General features: G+C 33.1%; 1 long non-coding RNA gene across 1 annotated transcript in view; it reads right to left on the bottom strand.

Annotated features, from left to right (window-relative positions):
* Positions 1-19400, bottom strand: part of LOC129224632 (uncharacterized) — a 134710-nt gene that overhangs the window by 55826 nt on the left and 59484 nt on the right. Inside the window, exon 3 of the long non-coding RNA XR_008580701.1 lies at positions 8516-8619. This is a non-coding gene — a long non-coding RNA (uncharacterized LOC129224632). The remainder of the gene's footprint in view (positions 1-8515; positions 8620-19400) is intronic.

Raw genomic sequence — 19400 nt, 5'->3', positions numbered from 1 at the left:
GAGAAGAGGACACACAGCCTCGTAAATTCAGAAGGGAAAACTTTCGCAAGGGGGGAGAGGACGAATCTAAAAATCAAAAAGGAAAAAAGAAAACCTTCCCCCTTGCAGCCTCATCCATATGTATAAACTTTACTGCAAATACTCGCTGAACATCTGTGGCTGAATTTCAATGACTTAGCCGGCAGCTTGGGGCACTACTCGCAATTGTCCCTTTTTTTTATCCCTGGCGTGGCAAAAATTCGTCCTCTGCACCGCGTGCTTCGCCCCCTCTCCAAATAGTCTGTCCGTCCGTAGCGTTTTTTTATTATTGTTATTAGCGTCGTCATTATTGTTATTATAAAGTTATTTTTCAAAAGGATTTCAGAAAGGGACACGGTGAAAAGCGCGCAGTTTTATTAAGATATCTGCTGAGCTCTTGACAGGTTAACAATAAATTCTGCAGGAAAAATCGGCCATAAATTTAGTCACTGATCTCACTGGCAAAACTTTCTCCTCGTGCTGTAGTAAGGAAGAATGTATATTTTGTCCCCCCCCCCTAGAGGAAAGCCTTGACAAATGATAGGGCTGAATTGGCAAGCGGTTCTTTTCACCAGAAGAACAAGATTAGCTGTAATCCGCGCTTTAATAAGCGTTTGTGATTCATGAGGGTTTGATGGACAGGCTTTCAAGTACTGGCGTAACCACGTATTGTGAGATAAATAAATTTGTGGAATTTTTCAAGTGTCCTAGAAGTAGCTATTATGGCACCTGCTGTGTTTGGAATCTCTTTGTAATAAAAAGTTCGACTCAGCAGGAATATTTTCAAATACTAGTGACGTTTTTGCCTCGAAAGTTTGTTTTCCTTTTCAACAGCAGTATTCTATTAAGAAAGGGCAACTTATTTTGTGTGTGTGTGTTTATTTTATTTATTTTATTTTATTTTTTACTTCTAATGAGGCTTTACATTGAACATATTACGTTTTAAAATGTAATCGTCTTCAGAAAATCGAAAAGCTAAATAAAGATGAATTTGAAAGAAGATGCACGTTTTTATATTGGAAGTGATCTTGAACTGTCAAAATAGAAGTAATGATATTATTTGTAAAATATCTCAATTCGTTGTAGAGTAGATGTCCGTTTACAGTTAAGAAAGAGGAAGCTTTAAAAAAAATTTTTTTTTTTTTTTAAACTAGTGTTTCAAATAAAACAGACGTATATCAGTTTTCGATAGAATTCAACAACAATAATGGGAGTAACTACACTTTTAATAAACATTGTCATTTAAATAAAATTATTATTCATTATTTTGAAACCAATTAAATTTGGGTGAATTTGGAGGTAATCATACACCCAACCTAGATCTCTCCAAAAAATTAGTAGGCAAAGTAAAACTATTTGTAGGCGGCTGTAACAAGATACTATTAATCAGTTTTTTACTATTCTTGAGATTGTTGTACGAAAAGGCGTGTTAGAAAAGTAGACTATGTAAAAAAAAGGGGGTAAAATATTTATTTCTACCCATTTTACTAGTATTGAGGGGATTATGAAAATGTTTCATGCGTCTCCATTGTTTCAAAGAGAGAGAAAAAAATTAGTGCCCATGTGGTGTAAGAATTAATTATTAAATAGAAGTTACGGAAACTTTTTTTATTCAGATTCAGGGCACATTTTATGATTTTTTTCATAGGTTTTTTTTTTTTTAACTTACTCATTTAAAATTGCCGAAGTCGTGACTTGACATTTAAAATGGCACTCAGACTTCGATTCTCATGCTTTGCGGGAGTTGTCGAAAATATCTAAACTGAATCGGAGAATTGATCCCCACAAGCAATAATTGAAAAATGTTCCGCAAAACCAAACAATAAATATTGTAGTCGTTTTTGACAAATCTTATCTCTCAAGGAGATTTCTATGAGCATTAATGGTTCAGGCTTCGACTTTTAAAAGGAGGGCAGCATACTAAGAAGCCCGATAGCAGATTTGTTTTCGATAGTCTGCAAAGCAGATTAAAAATTACCAAAAATAGTCTACAAGATAAACCAACTCTTGATTAATCATAAAAGCTAAATTGGTACGTGAAATGCTTAAAAATAAGATGCTAATACAAGTATGGATTATATCCCAGAAAATGCGGTACAAATATTCATAAGCTAACATTTAAGATGGTTATTTCTTTTAAAATATTAGGTTTTTTTTTCTCCTCCAAATTAAGAACTAGTCTGCCGACTTTCTCAAGGATCTACGATGCCCTTCGCGCAGTTTCTGCTTCCGGACTAAGGTCTTATAATATGATTGCTGTCAAGATTTCTTTTCTTTTTTTTTTTTGAATTATATTATGAATACATTTAGAGAGATGCAATACAGAGCGTATATGGATATTTTACAACTGGGGTTGGTTTTTAATTTTTGCATAATTAGCCATTGACATGAGCAAACTATCGGTATGTTGAGGGAAAAATGAAAGCTTCGAATATTTGTGGCGTTTAGTTAGACAATCTATGAATTTTCTCTTCTGTAATTTTTGAAACTTTTTCGTAGATACTGTGAAGGTACAAAGCTATTTCGAACGCTTCCAGTTCAATCAGGTCGAAAACTGCTGTAAAAAATGGTTTTGTTTCAAGAAACATATCAATCCTTTTTTAATTGTTGCAAAAACAATGAAAAGTAATAGTAATTGTAAAAATATAGTGTTTCCTCTTTTTAATTATTGCCAAAAACAATCAAAAACAACAGTAAATATAAAGATAGTTTTGTTAACAAATTAAGTTCAAAGCTAATAACTTAATAAGCAAACATATATTTGTATTTTGGGCATTTCAAACTTTTCAAATAAAGCAGATTTTCGAATATTTCTTTGATTTATGTCAGCAGCTCAAAATCCACATTGCTTAAGTTCAGCTTTGAAATTAGTTTGTTAACTTTTATTAACAAATTAACTTCATAATTACTACTATATTTCTTCATCGGTTTTATCAACAATTAAAAAGCGAATTTTGAGTATTATTTAGTTTTATCATCCTTTATAATCTATTTTCTTCATTAAAAAATGCAATTTTTTTGCAAATATGCCTCAGTCAGGTGCAGAATGAGCAAGAGCGAGGCGTGAGAGAAAACGCACGGATGAAGCAACAGTTTAGAACGTAAAAAAGAGAAAAGAAAAGTGTTTCACTTCTGTCGTGCGTCTTTACGACACACAATTTCTTTTTTTCTTTGTTTCCTGGTAAAATATAACAATATGGATTGAGCCGATTCTGATACAAAAATCTCTCTTTTGTATTTAATATCCTTAACACTGCAAACTTTATTGAATGCATTTTAAATATTCGTTAAGGAGGTCTTATTTAATTTCTTACTTAGAAAGAATAAAATATTAAAACTAGTTGTTAGTTACTAAAACCAAACGGACGAGCAGTTTCACAATGTGAGCATCTCTTTTAGTAGATAAGGGGGCCCAGAAGAATTTTTCAGTAAAAATTGGCGTCGATGGATGTTTTGAAAATAATCCTCATTGCACTGTGATGAGGAATGGATCGATTTTTTTCCTGTCATTATATATATATATATATATATATATATATATATATATATATATATATATATATATATTAATGTATATATATATATATATATATATATATATATATAAACAAAAACGTAGCATCACTTTTGGGTTAACTGCACTAATGCTCAAAAGTGTTGCAATTTTGAGGAATCTAATATTTTTTAAAAGAATTCACTAACATTTTTTTTAAACTGAGCAAATGCTTTTAAATAGTGAATATGGGGAAGAAAATACTAGAAACAATAAGAGTTTGTTAACATAAAATAACGCAAAAAATATTGCAAAACCTTGGAGACTACATCCCCACAACTTGTTGCTGTGATCAAGCCAACCCAAAAGCCAATTAAATGCTTTTCAGTTCAAATGAAAACCTCCAATAAAGAGGACGACATCTGTATTAAAAGCAATACCAATATCACAAATAGAAAAAAAAGTTTAAAAATTTGCCTTTAATGTTCGATATTATGCTAGAACTTGTCTCTATGAAACCAATTCCAATGACATCTCATGAAGTATAATGTTGCCAATGTATGGCTCACTGTTGTGTGCTAGAGCTCTCTACAAAACTACGCTGGACAAAAAAGTGGGACTGTTCTCGTCTTATATCGAGGCCTTCGTTTACGCTTATTTATTACCTTTGCTCAAAGAACTTGAATTTATTATTATTTTTTTATAATCTAGGACAGGGGTCCTCAACCTTTCTGGACCTAAGAGTATATAGTAAAATATATGTCAGACGGTGGACACCATTAGTTTTTCAAGGTGTTATTAATAGTTGATGGGCATAGTTAATAATACATGCACTTAATGAATATAAAAAACAGTTCCAAAAATATAGATTTAGCATTTTAAAGTTTTTGTTAATGTTCTTGTATAAAATAAGGAATTACTAAATTTTGCATCAAAATCTATAGAGTAAAATATAAAAATAAATTTAAAAGTCGGTGAGATTTTTGAAATTACATTTCCATTTCCTGGGAACACCAAAATAGATTCTAAATTTTTTTAACCAGTACATTGTTTTTTGTTTTTCCCTTCAATTAAAAATATAATTCGAGTTGAAAAACAAAAACAAAATAAGTGTTGTCGTTGCTGCTATTATTACTGTTGCTGTAGTTATTATTATAATTACTGTTGTTGTTATTGGTGGTGGTGCGTTTCTGTTCTTGTTGTTATTAGTGCTATTGTTTTAGTCTCATAATTGAGATAATGTTAGATTACTCAAACTTGCAGTACCTTTGTCTAGTAGTGAGTATTCAGTTTGGATGAGCATTGCATCTTGTCTTTGCCTTATATGTCAAGGCACAACGAATAGTTTCCAATTTCAGATTGGACATTTGGCAGTCGTTTTGAAACCTCTTCAAATGTCTTTCTGTTATTGCGGTAAAAAACTCAAAACAAAGCTGGGCTGTTTTTTTTCTTCAATGGTTTGACGTATAGCCCGAAAACTCCCCACGAGAGGCGAGAAGCCTCGTCTTCACCGTTGTGCCCGCAAACCGCTGAAGATGCGGAAGCGGAAGATATGTATGATGTGTTGTTAGAGGAAGATGCATCACGGAGGAAAGAGCGGAGGAACGCAGCCAAAAGACAAAACAGGAAAAAGCAGAAGAAGACAGAAACGCTGACACGGCGGGGTGACACATTCCAGATTTGTTGGCATAGCAACAATCAGGGGAATGGGAAGTTTGGTAGGAGGGGTGGCAGAGAATAATGATTTGTTTGCGTCCCCCACCCTCGTTATTGTTGCCCTTAATGAGGCGGCTCAAACTCAGGTGTCGAGCCCCCCACCTCAAACACCCCCCTCTTTGAAATTCTCTACCAATAGCTGTAGGGAAGGAACTGCTGGAGCGTTCGACTGCACCATGTTCGATAATATTCTAGCCCTCGAGGTGAACCGAGTTATTTCCGATATCTGAATTTTTCCGGGTTTTTGAAAGACGGGTCGTAAAGGGGGCTTTTTTCTTTGTCTTTCGGCTTCATGTTTTAGTCTTTGTCTTTTTGTTTGTTTGTTTGCCCGCGCTGGATTTATGTGTCGTATCCATGCAGTTGCTCGGAGAATCTCCACAATCAATGTTGATTTTATTGCTTAACAGAAGATGGCTCGTGCAGCTCCTGCGAGCAAAACTGTAAATATTTTTCAAAAGTTTTTAAAAGAAAATAGGAAAGAAAGTTTTGTAAGTGTTGATGTCAAAAACTTCAAAAACAAGTAAAAGGATATTTTTGTTTAGTAAAATTAAACTGTACTTTAATTTGGAAAAAAAAAACACTTTGAATTCTTTTTTCTTTTAATTCAGCAGCTTGGCCAGTATTTTTCTACGACTGGAAGTTTTGGGAAAATCTTAAATTATTTTTGATTAAAAGGTTAAGTAAATTTTACAACCAATTATTTTTTGAAAAAAAAAAAAAAAAAACTAACACAGGATTAAAAAATTTATCTTGGGGGGGGGGGGGTGACTGAAGCGAACAAGGGGTCGGAGAACCCTAGTTTGTTAATATATTTGAGTGATTCCCCCCCCCCCCCAGCTAGAACTCATCAAGGCTATTAGACCAGTGTTAACCGTATGAACATATTAAACGGTAAACTCCGAGCTGTGCTGACGCCCAGTGCACGACCCTCCCTGACGCCAGATACCATATCCGCAGATCACTCTCGTCCTTCGAACCCAGCCATACACGGTTCCCATTTTGTGGACCTCTCGTATAATATAACCTAAGGCTTCACGCTAAAAGATGGGGCAAGGTGGAGAAATGTGTTAACCGTATCTTAATTTAATTATTTTTTTTCTTAATTTTCGAAAAAGTAAAAAATAAATAAAAGTATGAAAGAAGGCTTAGTATCTTTTTAAAATATTGTTGAAAAGAAAATATGTAAATATATATTTATTACATAAAAAAAATTGTGAGTAAGGCTTATGAGGTAAAGAAAATGCATACTGCGATTTATCCGTCTGCTGCTAATTTTTGAAATACAATCCTACTCAGAGGGGAAAAAAAATCTCAAGATCTTCACCACGGCAGAGTACTCATATATGTTGCTTTTTCTTTACTGTCCCCCCCTCCTCCTCCAGAATCGAACAATTCAGAAAACTTAATCTTAGCCTTTTTGGGTCAAAAATTTAGTTTATCATGACTCTTGATCATAAAGCTGTTTTAATTCCGGAAAATTTCATTTAAAAAAAAAAATAATATAAAATAAAAAACATGATGTAGAACATGTTTAAGGGAGAATTTTTTGCTTGTATATGTACTTTCAAAATCTTTTAGCATCTAAGACGGTTGTTAGTTAAAATATAATAATAAAGGCAGAAATGAAATAAGAAATAAATCAATACCTTTGTGCGAAGAAGTAAATGGCGATCAACAACTTTTTGACGCACAAAATTAGCAGAGTACTGCAGACAAGTGTTTCGGGTTACAAGAAACCCCTTTTTCAAAGCAAAATAGTGAGCTTTTGGATGGAAAGACATCTAGTAAAGCATACTTTAGATCACGCGATTGAAAAAAAAATACTAAGATTTTAAACAAATTTAAAACTTTTGCTATACCCTTCAATATGATGCCACATGTCAAACATGTTACCCATTAGTTGCTTTTGCCATTATTGCGGCTTAACTAGGGCTTTGAATTTTGAATAATATCGGAGTAAAGAGCTCGCCCATTTTCAGTCATTATAGATGGCGGTTGCCCGAATCGATCTCTTATTATTTGACAACAAATTGAATAAATTAATGATTTTTCCAACATTCAAAAGTTGAGATAGCCACTATAAAAATTAATTCAACACACTAAATTTAAAATTTTGTCCTATTAGTGCTAACTAATCGTGCCGAATTGAATATGATTTTTTTGTGTTGGTCAATAAGATGATTACAAGAAATAATTAAATGAGGCATCAGTGACACGAATCCAGATGTTAATCTAACTACGTGTTAACAGATGAAGCGAAATTAATAAATTATTTGCGACAACAAACAATGAAAAGCTTCCAACTTTGTCCCCAGTTAGGTTTTTTTAATTCATGCCTTTACTCTTTTTTTTTCCCCTTGTACTAGCGGTACCAGCACGGCTTTGCCCGTAGTAGAAAATTGAAAGGTCATTTGGTTCGCCTGTATATTTAGAAATAATGAATGATAAATTTCTCACCAATATGCTGTGTTAATTGTCTCGTCCGTGTTATTGTTATTTACTAGTCCATGTTATGGTAATTCACTCGTCCATGTTGTGGTTATTGGCTCGGTGCAGAGGAATTAAATCCACCAATGGTGGTAAAAATAAAATCATAAAAAAAGAACAAAATCGAATTTTCGAAAAATCGCTTCGAGGTGCACATCCCCATGCTACAAACTAATTTTCTGCCAAATTTCATGAAAATCAGCCGAACGGTCTAGGCACTATACGCTTCACAGACATCCAGACAGAGATCAAGGCATCGAGACATCCAGAATTTCAGCTTTATTATTAGTAAAAATTTCATGAAAATCGGCAGAACGGTCTAGGGGCTATGAACATCCAGCCATCCAGAATTTCAGCTTTATTATTAGTAGTAAAGATAGAGACGAACATTTTGTTATACAAAAGGACTTATATTCCAACAAAAATGTACGCTGCCACACTTTTTGTTATCCCTGCTTCCAGGGCCTTATTAAGCTAATTTGGCCATGGCCTAGGGTCCCCACTTTTTAGAAACACCCAAATAGTGCCAACTTTCATAAAAGTCGGCCGAACGGTCTAGCGCTATGCGCGTCACAGAGATCCAGACAGAGAGAGATGTAGACATCCAGACATTATTATTAGTAAATATAAAGATATATGATAGCTATTGAATGCTCCCATGAGATTTAAACACTGAAATAGATCACTTTGTAGATTCCATAAAGATAATCAATAATTCTTGCATAATACGAATTCAACTTTAATAGGCAACAAATTGTAATGCAACTGCAGTTTAAACACGAAAATAAAATGCAATATTACCTTTGCAATTAAAATCCCTGATGTTTGATCTGAGAGAAATCTGAATGTGATGTCGATAGATGTCTCCAAATGTTTAAAGTTAAGTCATTTCAAACCTTTGCTATCTAAAAATAAATAAATAAATGATTAAAGGTTTTAAAGGAAGTTTATGATATTATGTAAAACATTTCAATTTGACAATGTAATAAGTATTTGTTTTCTACATAAAAAATGTAATGTGTTTTCATTAAAATTCTCCCTTTTATTGATTTTTTACTTCTGAGTTACTTATTTATTTAATAAGCTCATTTTAAAATTAATGTTTTGTACAATTAGTTAAGAGCACGCAGGGCAAAGTGAACTAGATCATTTCGTTTACATATTTAATCATTTATTAAATCACTTACATATTCATTTATTAATTAATTTATTCACATTCCTTCATTTAAAAAATACTTCACTTACCATTCATTCATTCACCCTATTTTCTTATTAATTCACAGTTTTGTTCTCTCATTCATTTTTTTCCTCAGATACAAATAAATAAATTTATTTATTTATTCATTTATTGGTTCATTATCTGTTTATTTATTAATTCATTGTTTTATTTATTCTTTCATTTGACCAAAACTATTTTTAATAATGAAGCAGGAAATATGTAATTAGAAAAATATTTAATTTTACACTTTGCCCCATGAAAAATAAAAGGGAAACATTTCCTTTTTTTTTTCTTTTTCTTTTGATCTTACAAATTTACTGCCAAAACAAAAAAAAAAAAATAATAATAATAATGAAAGTTTTACTATAAAATACATCGTTCTTTCTTTATGCACTGTAATTTTCAAAGTAAAATTCTAATTTGTTCATTAAAAAAAATAAATAAAAAGAAAAGTCATCTTAAATATTTCGCGCTGTGTCACCTTCTCCTACAACTAACTGAAATAAATTGACCGAATTGTAGACGTCTAAATGAATCATTCTATCTGTGTGTTGTTACTGCTTCGAAGTCACTCTTGAATGCTGGTTTGAGTTGTTGAAGCACCTCGTTGTACCTTCTACGTTTAAATGTCATATGCCATGCATAAATTTCCAGAAATATTGCTCACTATGATATTAAAACTGAGAGTGTTAAAACATTTAGAAATGTTGTTTCTCTAGTTCACAGTTGCACTATACTATGCTTTCATTCAAATGATTTATTTCATATCACATTACATGGTTCAAAGCGACCCTAAGTGGTAGGATATTTTTGAATCAGATTGATAATTCATTTGCTATGGCTTTTGTAATTATTATTTCTTATTTTTGGATAACTATGCACTGCTTTATGAGTTCTTCTTCAATTATATGCCGATAGGTACGCAATCAAAAATGAATGAGGCAGTTAGAAATAAAGGAATTATATACTAGATCAAAATTATTCTGGATGACTATGTCTTTCAAAGCATAAAAATCGTCTGCCGATCAAATTCCGTTACATAACGATAAAATTCCCAGATAGATTTGGAGTTCATTTGTAGATACTTTGAATGCCTGCCCCCCAAATAAATTAATAGATAAAAATTTAAAATAATTAAACTAAATCAAATTAAATTTAAAAAATAAAAATAAATAATAAAAAAATAATAATTTAATTAAATTTTAAAAATGAAATAAAATAAATAAATAAATAAAAATGAATAAAATTTAAAACATAAAAATAAACAAAAATGTTAAAAAAAAATAAATACAAAAATTAAAAAGATGTATTTTGTAGAAAAATTCTAAAAATCGTTGCTGTAAATTAAATTAAATTAAAAACAATACAAATTAATAAATAATACAAAATAGATAAATAAAAGAATTAAAAAGACATTTTAGAGAATAATTTTAAAAACCGCAGTCGTGTATTTAATGAAAAACAAAAAAAACTAATAAAAGAAATAGAGAAAAAACAAAATGTTTTTTATTTATTTAAACTCTGATGGTTACGTTTTCTTGCAATAAAAGTTTCTTGTTACATAACACGGAATAAATCAGTCCTAATACAATATTGTACACTCTCTGTAACTTCGTCATTCCAAATTCTTAACAAAAAACTTATTTTGGTAATTCAAACTTGATTACCTTTTGAATGCGTTCCTTAACTCTGAAACTCTCATTTTTAAACATTTACGCAAGTTTTTCTAATTAAAAAAAATTCAAAAATGTAGAAATAAATATGAAACTCCACTGTGCCTTTTCATTGTACTCTTCACGAATGTAAACAATAACTTCTGCAAATAAATAGAACGGAAATTAAAATGAGCTACTTTATTGCTCAGAATAATTACTCTTGAACTTTTTTATTCACTTTTTAGCGATTACTTCTCAGAACCAGAAACGTGTTTCTGCTTTTAATGTAAGAGAAAGGGGAATTCTTGTGTTGGTTTTATAGAAGCATAAAAAGTCAGAAATACTTTTTTTCTGCTTCAGAAGCTTTTTAATAACACATTAAAAGATGAAAATAATAACTACAGCAGCAATTCGTAACATTTTATACTAGCGTAATTTGTCATTGCGGTAGGTTTAAACTGAGATCATGAAAATAAAAGATCGTTAAAATGTAATTTAGACTGCTATGAATTTTGAGAACATGGACTGGTCTTGCAAGATATACTGGCAATAAGATATTTTTAATTAATGTCTTAGTGGTTTACTACAGAAAACTTCTTTGTTGTTGTATTTACTTACAAAAGATTTTAAGTGAAGTAGATTGATACTTTTTTTCCAGCTCTCCCCTTCCCATTCCTAGAATAGAAACTTCGAAACTAACAGATTTCGTAACGTGTACTTTCTTGCAGAGTGAAAATTTTCTTTAAACTATTGTGTGTTCTTGTTCTGCTTTATTTCTTCAAAAGTAGCAGATTTTTTTTTTCCCCCAGGAATGCCATGTGCCGTTTGTGTTATAATTTACTTCCTCAAATCCTAGTTTTAAGGATACATTTTTCTACGGTGGCTCTATTTTCAAAGGAACTATTTCTTCGGTCGCGATGTTTTTTTTCCCTCTAGTTTGATGGTATCATTATTTATTAGTCAGAAGATAAAGCTTGTCAAGAAACAGTTATGTATAGTATTTTTTCTTCAAAAGCAAAGAAGAAAAAGCAAAGTATTTCAATCAAAATTTTCTTTCTAGGTTTTTTTTCCCTCAATGGAAAAACACGCGTTGTATAACGAGCACATTTTCGGTGATGAACACTCTTTAAGATCACAAGAAAAATCTTTCAAAAAGCACTACCTGGCCGCGAGTCCATTCTTCATTTGCAAAGTTTTTTATTTTTCTGTCAACACATTTCTATGATAGATAAATTCATTATCAGACAATATTTTTTTCCAAGAACGAACTTGCCTTGCTGTAGCTCTTTTCTCTGCAATGGTAGAACCTTTTCTCTTCGGATTTTTTTTATCAGGAGTAGAAGAAAAATCTTTCAAAGAGCACACTAGTGTTCAGTTCCTTTCTTCCTTTGCAGAATACACATTTTTCCACAAAAATATTTCTATAATGGATGAATATCAAGGGCAAAAATGCTCTTCCTCAGTGAACATTGTCATCCTTATGGTTTCGTTCTTCAATGGTACAGCATATATCTTTCCTCAAGAACCTTTATATGATGGATTTTTCTGAAAGTATCGAAGAAAAATCTTTCAAACAGCATGATCGAGTTATGGTTCTCTTTTTCAATGGCAGAAGATATATTTTTCTACGAACATTTTCGAAGATGGACATATTCATTAATGTTCGTTAAGGATTTATTTTTTTTCCTCAATGAGCATTACCGTGCTTACAGTATCGTTTTTCAATGATACAACACATACCACAAGAACTTTTCTATGGTGTATTTTTCTTCAAGAGTGATAAAATCTTTCAAAGAGCACGATCATGCTATGTGTCTCTTTTTGAATGGCAGAAGATATATTTTCTACGAACACTTTCTATGATGGATATATTCGTTGAGGACAGAATTTATTTTCCTCAATGAGCATTGCCATGTTTACAGTTTTCGTTCTTCAATTGTACAACATATATATCCAATGGCGGATACAAGGGTCATGGGGGTCATGACTCCCCCCCCCCCTACCAAAACCCGCAACAGTATTTGAATGTTTGCTCGAGAAAATAAAAAACTTGATTGAAATCGTAAGAAGTGGATACAAGGAGGGGGGGGGGTCATGGGGGTGATGACCCCTCCGGTCAAAATCTGTGATAATACTTCGTAATCTGTTTTAAGGTTGAGTAGTGAAAATGACCGCTTGGAGAAAGGAAAGAAAAAAAAAGCTGGACCGAAATCATAATAAGCAACAGTAAATAGTTCTCGATTTTTTTTGGGGGGGGGTATTAACTGTCCCTTTTCTATTTATAGCATATGTCTTTAAAAAATATGTAGACAGTAAAATAGCTTTTCTTGAGACAGTTAGTCTGCGGCGCTGGGTTGAGCGTGTAAATGTTTTTTTTTTTTCAATGTACCTAAAGTTTGTGTAGATTATCATGTCTTTCTGTTGTAATTTTTAGATAGTTTCGTTTTAAGTCGTGCTGAGTTTATTTTTAAATGTGCTGTAAATAGTTTATTAGTTTAAATCAGCGTTTTGTGGATTTAGTATCGTGCAAGAAATGTAAAATTTGAGTGTCGTGTTAGCGCAAAACCTCATTATACAGGGGTTCTCGTAAACTAGCCTACCGTATTAGACGGAAACCCTGTTCGAAACAGCCGCGTTTGTTAGAAAAGAACTACATATAACAGTGGTTCCCAATTTTTTCCGACTCACGGCACTCTTTGACGAATTAAAATTTTTTCACGGCACCCTAATCTATTCCAATTCTGCACGCATATTGAAAATATGGACAGCTCGCGGCACACCTCGCCCCTCCTTGCGGCAACCCAGGGTGGACTTTGGGAACCCCTGACCTATAACAAAAACAATGAACGCGTTCGGGTGACAAAGCAGTGTGATCTGTTTTTTTTTTTTTTGGACTGTTGAAAAAAACTGATGAACCCAAAACCAATGGAAACATATCTGGAGTTCCTGTATCAGACTCTGAAACTGCGACGTCTTCGTCAATCTCTAATTTTCTGCAATTGGAATTATTCAGTCGGTGAGTAATTTATCAAGTACGCATTATATTTATGGAATATTTAATTTTTAATTAGATTTTCGCCGCATTTTGTACTATTATTTTAATTAATGTTATTTTTCCGCGAACAAGATGGATGTGTCGAGTATTATGCTAATATTGAATCAACCAGGGGTTTTGTGTTTCGAAATTTCCGAAAACGTTGAGTTGCCCTTTCCGAAAATTTTCGTCCTACATTCTAAAACTGAAAAATTATTTTTAAGAAAACTTTTTAAATGATTTTGATGATTTTTGTAAGCATATTTGAAGAGCTTTTATTATTTTAATGATTTTTGCAAGCACATTTGAATAGCTTTTATGATTTCCATGATTTTTGTTTGTATGTTTGAAGAGAATTTACGGAAGGGGGAGGGGGGGGGTGTTGTTCGCAGAAGAAAATTTTTGTGTGTAAGACTACGTTCTTGAGCATGACCCTCCCCTCTGAAATGGAATCTCCGTATCCGCCCCTGCATATATCCTTCTACAAGCACTTTTCTGTGGTTTACGGTGTATTTTTCTTCAATAGTCGGAGGAAATCTTTCAAAGAGCACGATCGTGTTAAGAATCGCTTTTTCAATGGCAGGAGATATATTTTTCTACGAACACTTTCTATGTTGGACATATTCATTAAGGACAAAATTTCTTTTCCTCAATAAGCAATTGGCATGCATTTGTCGCGTTCTTTAATGGTAAAATCTATATTCTTCAACGAGCAATTTTCCTATGAGAGATTCTTCTTCAACAGTGAAAGAAAAACCGTTCAAAGAGCGCGATTGGGTTGCATTCCTTTCCTCAAAAGCATTTTTTAACGAAGACTTTTCTATAATGGACACATTCACCAAAAGCAAATTTTTTTCGCCCAATGAGCATTGCGATGTGCCCGTTCGTCAATGTGTCTGTACTTCATGTATAGGCCCGTTCTTTAATGGTGGAACATGCGTTGGTTCCTTTGACAACAATTTACCATATATTTTTTAACGAAAAATTTTCTATAATGCGTTTATTCTTCAAGAGCATAAGGTATCATCTTTAAAAGAAAATTATTGCAAAATGTCTTGTTATCCACCAAGCATGCGAGGGGGGGGGGGATCTCTCATCGGTTTCACCCTTTAAGGAGCTTCATTGTGTGCCGATTCTATTTTTCAGAAGTAGAAAATAAATATTTAAATAAGGAAAACTCTATTTACAGTTACTATAATTTAGGAATTTGTCAATCACCATTTCATTGGGCTGGGGTGGGGGGGGGGGGGAATAAATTATTTGACAACTTTAGATTTCGAAAATATGTCCAATAAACATTTCAAAACTAGAATTTAAGACATGCATCACTTATTATTTTTATGCTGTGTCGGATGTGAATGTTTTATTGTCTGAATGATGGTCTTAATTTTAATATACGTGCTAAATATTCTTACTCAGCACGTTACTTTGTATTGAGTACTGTTATAACTATTTTTTTAAAGAAACGTTCAGATATTCAAATCAGAAAATAAATAAAAAAGCTCAGAATTAGAGTAATTTTTAGCCACAGTAGGGTTCATTTAAAATTAATTGAGGCAGTGAGAAGCAAAGGGATGTAAGTGAAAAAACTAATAATTTGAAGATCACCAGCCTACCTAGGACCTTATTTTTAAAGGCGTTTTACTCAAAGCTTAAAAATGCCCACTTACATCCCTTTGCTTCTCAATGCCTCACTCTATTTGCCTCTTAACAGTTCCAAGCTTTATGATATGAAATTAAGGCATTATATTTATAATGCTTAAAAAATTCAATTTTATCAAACACTTGAAAATCTTACATTTAATAATAAATCGCAGATAATTCTAACGTAAAAATGCTTTGATATTGTCTATGACTTAATTAAAAAAACCCTTTGCACTATAATGGTCTCTCCTTTAATGGGGAAAATCACATTAGTCTCTATAATCTCTGTCTTAGAAATACTGAATTAGAGCAACTTCGTTGGATCGTTGTTCAAAAGCAAAATACTTTGAAGTTGTAACACGGTGTTTGGTTTTCCTTATTTCTCAACTAAAATATGATATTGCAAATATATGCATTAGACAACTTTTACAACTGAAGCTATTTTCTGACTATACTTCCTCCTAAAGTTTCAGTAAATTTTACGAAGAGCAACAGTTAATATAAAGACAGATAAAACAGAAATTTAGAATCTGCTTCAGTTACTGGAATTAGAATAAGGTACGACGAGGAAAGATCTTAGAATAGATATATGCTTGACTAGATCTTCTTGCGATGGTCTAAGCAAAGAACTTTTCGCCTATCGCCACCAGCTTTTCATCTATTTGACAATTCAAATTATCAGCTTCGACTGGATGTGAAGTTAGGTCAAATTTGCAATGTTTAGAGACATCGAGAAAGCCGTGAATAATTCTGTGTGAAATACAGAAACATAGCTGTCCAAGAGGTAAAGACCATGTCTTGTGTGTCTTCAAAGTGGACTAGAGAGTCCAAAGTACCATTCTTGGCTGTTCTGAAAGGCCCGAGATGACCGAAGACAGTCGAACTTCCAATTACTCCGTCTTCTAGGAGGATACTGGAGGACGTGGATCCGCCTGCTAAACAGTGTGAATAATCTCACACAAAAGGAGCTCGCACGCTCTGCCCCCCTCCCCCGTGCCATTTACCATAACAATGAGACGGCACGGGCGGTCGATGCAAGCAGTCCGCCTTTGTCAAAAGAGATAAGAGATTACTGAGGCCAAGGCGGCCATGTCTCTTTAATTGAAAGAGCAGTTCTCTCCTCTCTTCTTGAATGAGGAGTTACTGGCTGGCTGAGGTCTTTGCCTTTAATAAACAAGACCGCTGCAGCATATCACCATCCCTCCGCCTCAGGTAAAAGATTAATATAAAAAGAATCAGTTATGTTGACTCTCTTGCGGAGCCGGCTATTGAAAAAAACAATACGATGAAAAGAAATCAATTTCCGGGTTTGGGAAAACTTTTGTTTGATGTCGTTCCTTAAAATATTAACTTCTCTCTGTTTCTGCTTCTATCGGGAGTAAACACGGCGTGCTCCTTCGTTTGTAGAGATTGTTTTCTATTATCTTCTGACTCAAAAGACAAAAGCGAGCGCGTGTTTCCAGTGGATGGGTATAATACAGAGGGAGGAACTTTTAACTTTTGTCGATAAATTGGTATTCTGTACCTGCCTCTGATAATAAATTAATTAAAATTCACAAAGTGCTGGGAACGAACGACAAGGTTTGACAACGGAGGAAAAATGGATTGCTTATAGATATTTTTCAAAGAAAAATTTGTGGATTCTTTCACGAGGATTTGAATTTTTTGATTATGTTTGGAGAGTAAACTTTAGTACATTCAGGCTTCAAGAGATGCTATTGTTTTCGAGCTTTTCATAATTTTGCTTTGGAAATTGCTTTTTCGCTTGAGCTTTATATGTACCTCTTTTTCTTCTTTTGCGATCGATTTCAGCAAAACCCGGATACCAGGAGCACAAGTCAACGTTCTGAAAACAAAAGTATTGAATATAAGCCCAGAAGCAGGTTGAAAATTCTGCGTCAATTCTCCGAGTTAATGAGTATTTGTTGAACAAAAATATGATGATCCAAGTAAAACTTTTCATAAACTATATTATGTTGCAACTGTAAAATATTACATAATGTAAAAGAATAATTTATACGGAAAAAAAGTATGCTTTATTTCTTTTATTAGAAAAATAATATTGACATTGTTATTATTAAGCATGCGGATATGTAAGAACGATGATATGTAAATAGCTTTGAATAAAGCGGTTTTATTTTTTTGGAGAGGAGGGGAAGGCAATTCCTGCTATGGTTTCAAGAATATTACTAAAACATTTCTGTACCCCAGAGCCAGAATGACGTAAGTCACATTATGATAATTTTACAATAGAGAGGAAAAACTTTTTTCTGGCGCATTCAAAGGATGGGACACGCGCTCTTTTAACCCTGGCAAAACGTTGAAAAGGTAATTTTTTTTTAAGAATTACGTTCACGCTCGATGCGGAATAGGATTCTACATACAATGCACTAAGAAACAGAAAATTGCCATTTTTGGACTGATGTCACTCTGGCCCTGAGGTACAGATTTTAGACTGGCGAATAACTTTCTAGAAGAGTGAATTTGTAAATTTCTCCGCCATATATTCCAAATGAATTTGAAATTGTGCACTGGTTGCAATAAATCGATAATTCTTACATATCTAGTACTTAAAATTACATTTTCAATGATTCCTAGGATTTTTTAATTATTAAGTTTTCAAACAGGTGGCGATAACAAAGTTACTTAATCTGATGATTAACGATTCCTTATGCATTTATAAATACTTTCAATTAGTAAAACGAGTCGAACCCAAGCACAAAGAGGAATGACGAGGTGTTGCCATGACAACAACGTGTCGCCGTGACTCCTATCAATCACTGATATGAGACCACAGTATGCGCTTCTTCAGATTCAAAACCAAGCAGGCAGTTCCAAGCTTGGGAGATTTCAAGAAGTAAGCATTCCTAATTTCTTAAAATGCATTAAGAAGTTGTTTTCAAATCTGGGTTTTGGCCCAACTGTGCTACAATGTGCTTTCATTACGTTTAATTAATTTTGTGAAGTGATAAATCTGGTTCAACAACTATAATTATTTGCTGCAAATTGAAGTGCAAACATACAAAATGTACAATGTACAATGTTTGTGCAATGTACAAAATGTCTATTCGTGGGGGAAGGAATTAGCTTGAATCCGAATTCAGCCGTGCCACTTTTGGAAATATTATTTGCAGTATTGGTGGGTTTGATTTCAATGTGAGTAGAATTTTTTGAAAAATTTTACTGAATACTAAAGGTGCGTGGAGGAGTAGGAGGGGAGGGAGTAAAATGAGACTGATCTTCCCTAAACTCAGGGGTTAATCGGGCTTTGCGTATAAAGTTAGCCCTTTTATGAAATTGATCACTATTATAATGGTCTTCACTGTTTTCATATATTTTACTCCTAAAAACTGAATTTGACTACAAAACGTCGAGTACTTTCACGCCTTGAAAAAATTCTAATATCTCTGGACTGGTTATTTTACATCATCAATAACTTCACTATACGAGAAGATAAAAATGATTTGAAATATTTTAAAATCACTTTCATGTTTGGTAATAGACCAGACATTTTGTCTTAATTCAAACAAAAATAGCTTTATGAAAGCAACACCTTCATGGTTTGATTTCTTAATTTTAACTTGAGGAACCATATTCTAACACGGGTAATGTGGCCTCATTCATGAGATTTTCTGCAGTTCTCTTTTAAGTGTAATGAAAATTAAGTTTCACTCAGGAGGCCATTGGAATTTTACTGCTTAGTCATGATGCCAGATGTAATTAATATGACTTCAAAAACAGACAGTTTTGATTTTTTTAAATTATTGAATAACTAGAATTGACAGCGTTTAGGTAAAAATTGTTCTCTGTGGGATTTTGACAGCGGTCTTTATCAATCGAAATCTCCAAAAAGAATCGGCTAGTAATTGACAGAAGTGTTACTTAAGTAGAAATGAAAAGTACATCGTTAGAACAGAGAGTTGTTTTCTTCTTCTTCTTCTTTTTTTTTTTTAATATTGAGCAAGTATTTTTCTGAGGTCTGCTTCCGACTTCATCAGTCAAAATCTCCAAAAGCATTCGGATGCTAAACCGCGATGCTCAGAAAACTAGGATAAATAGTCGGACAAATGGACCCCAGATTTTCCTTAGTCTTCGTCAAACCAAAAGTTCAAAAAGAGCCAAGCAGTTTGTTTG

This window comes from Uloborus diversus, chromosome 6 (assembly GCF_026930045.1).
Source record: "Uloborus diversus isolate 005 chromosome 6, Udiv.v.3.1, whole genome shotgun sequence".
Taxonomy (NCBI): Eukaryota; Metazoa; Arthropoda; class Arachnida; order Araneae; family Uloboridae; genus Uloborus; species Uloborus diversus.
This window is presented reverse-complemented; position numbering and strand designations above follow the sequence as displayed.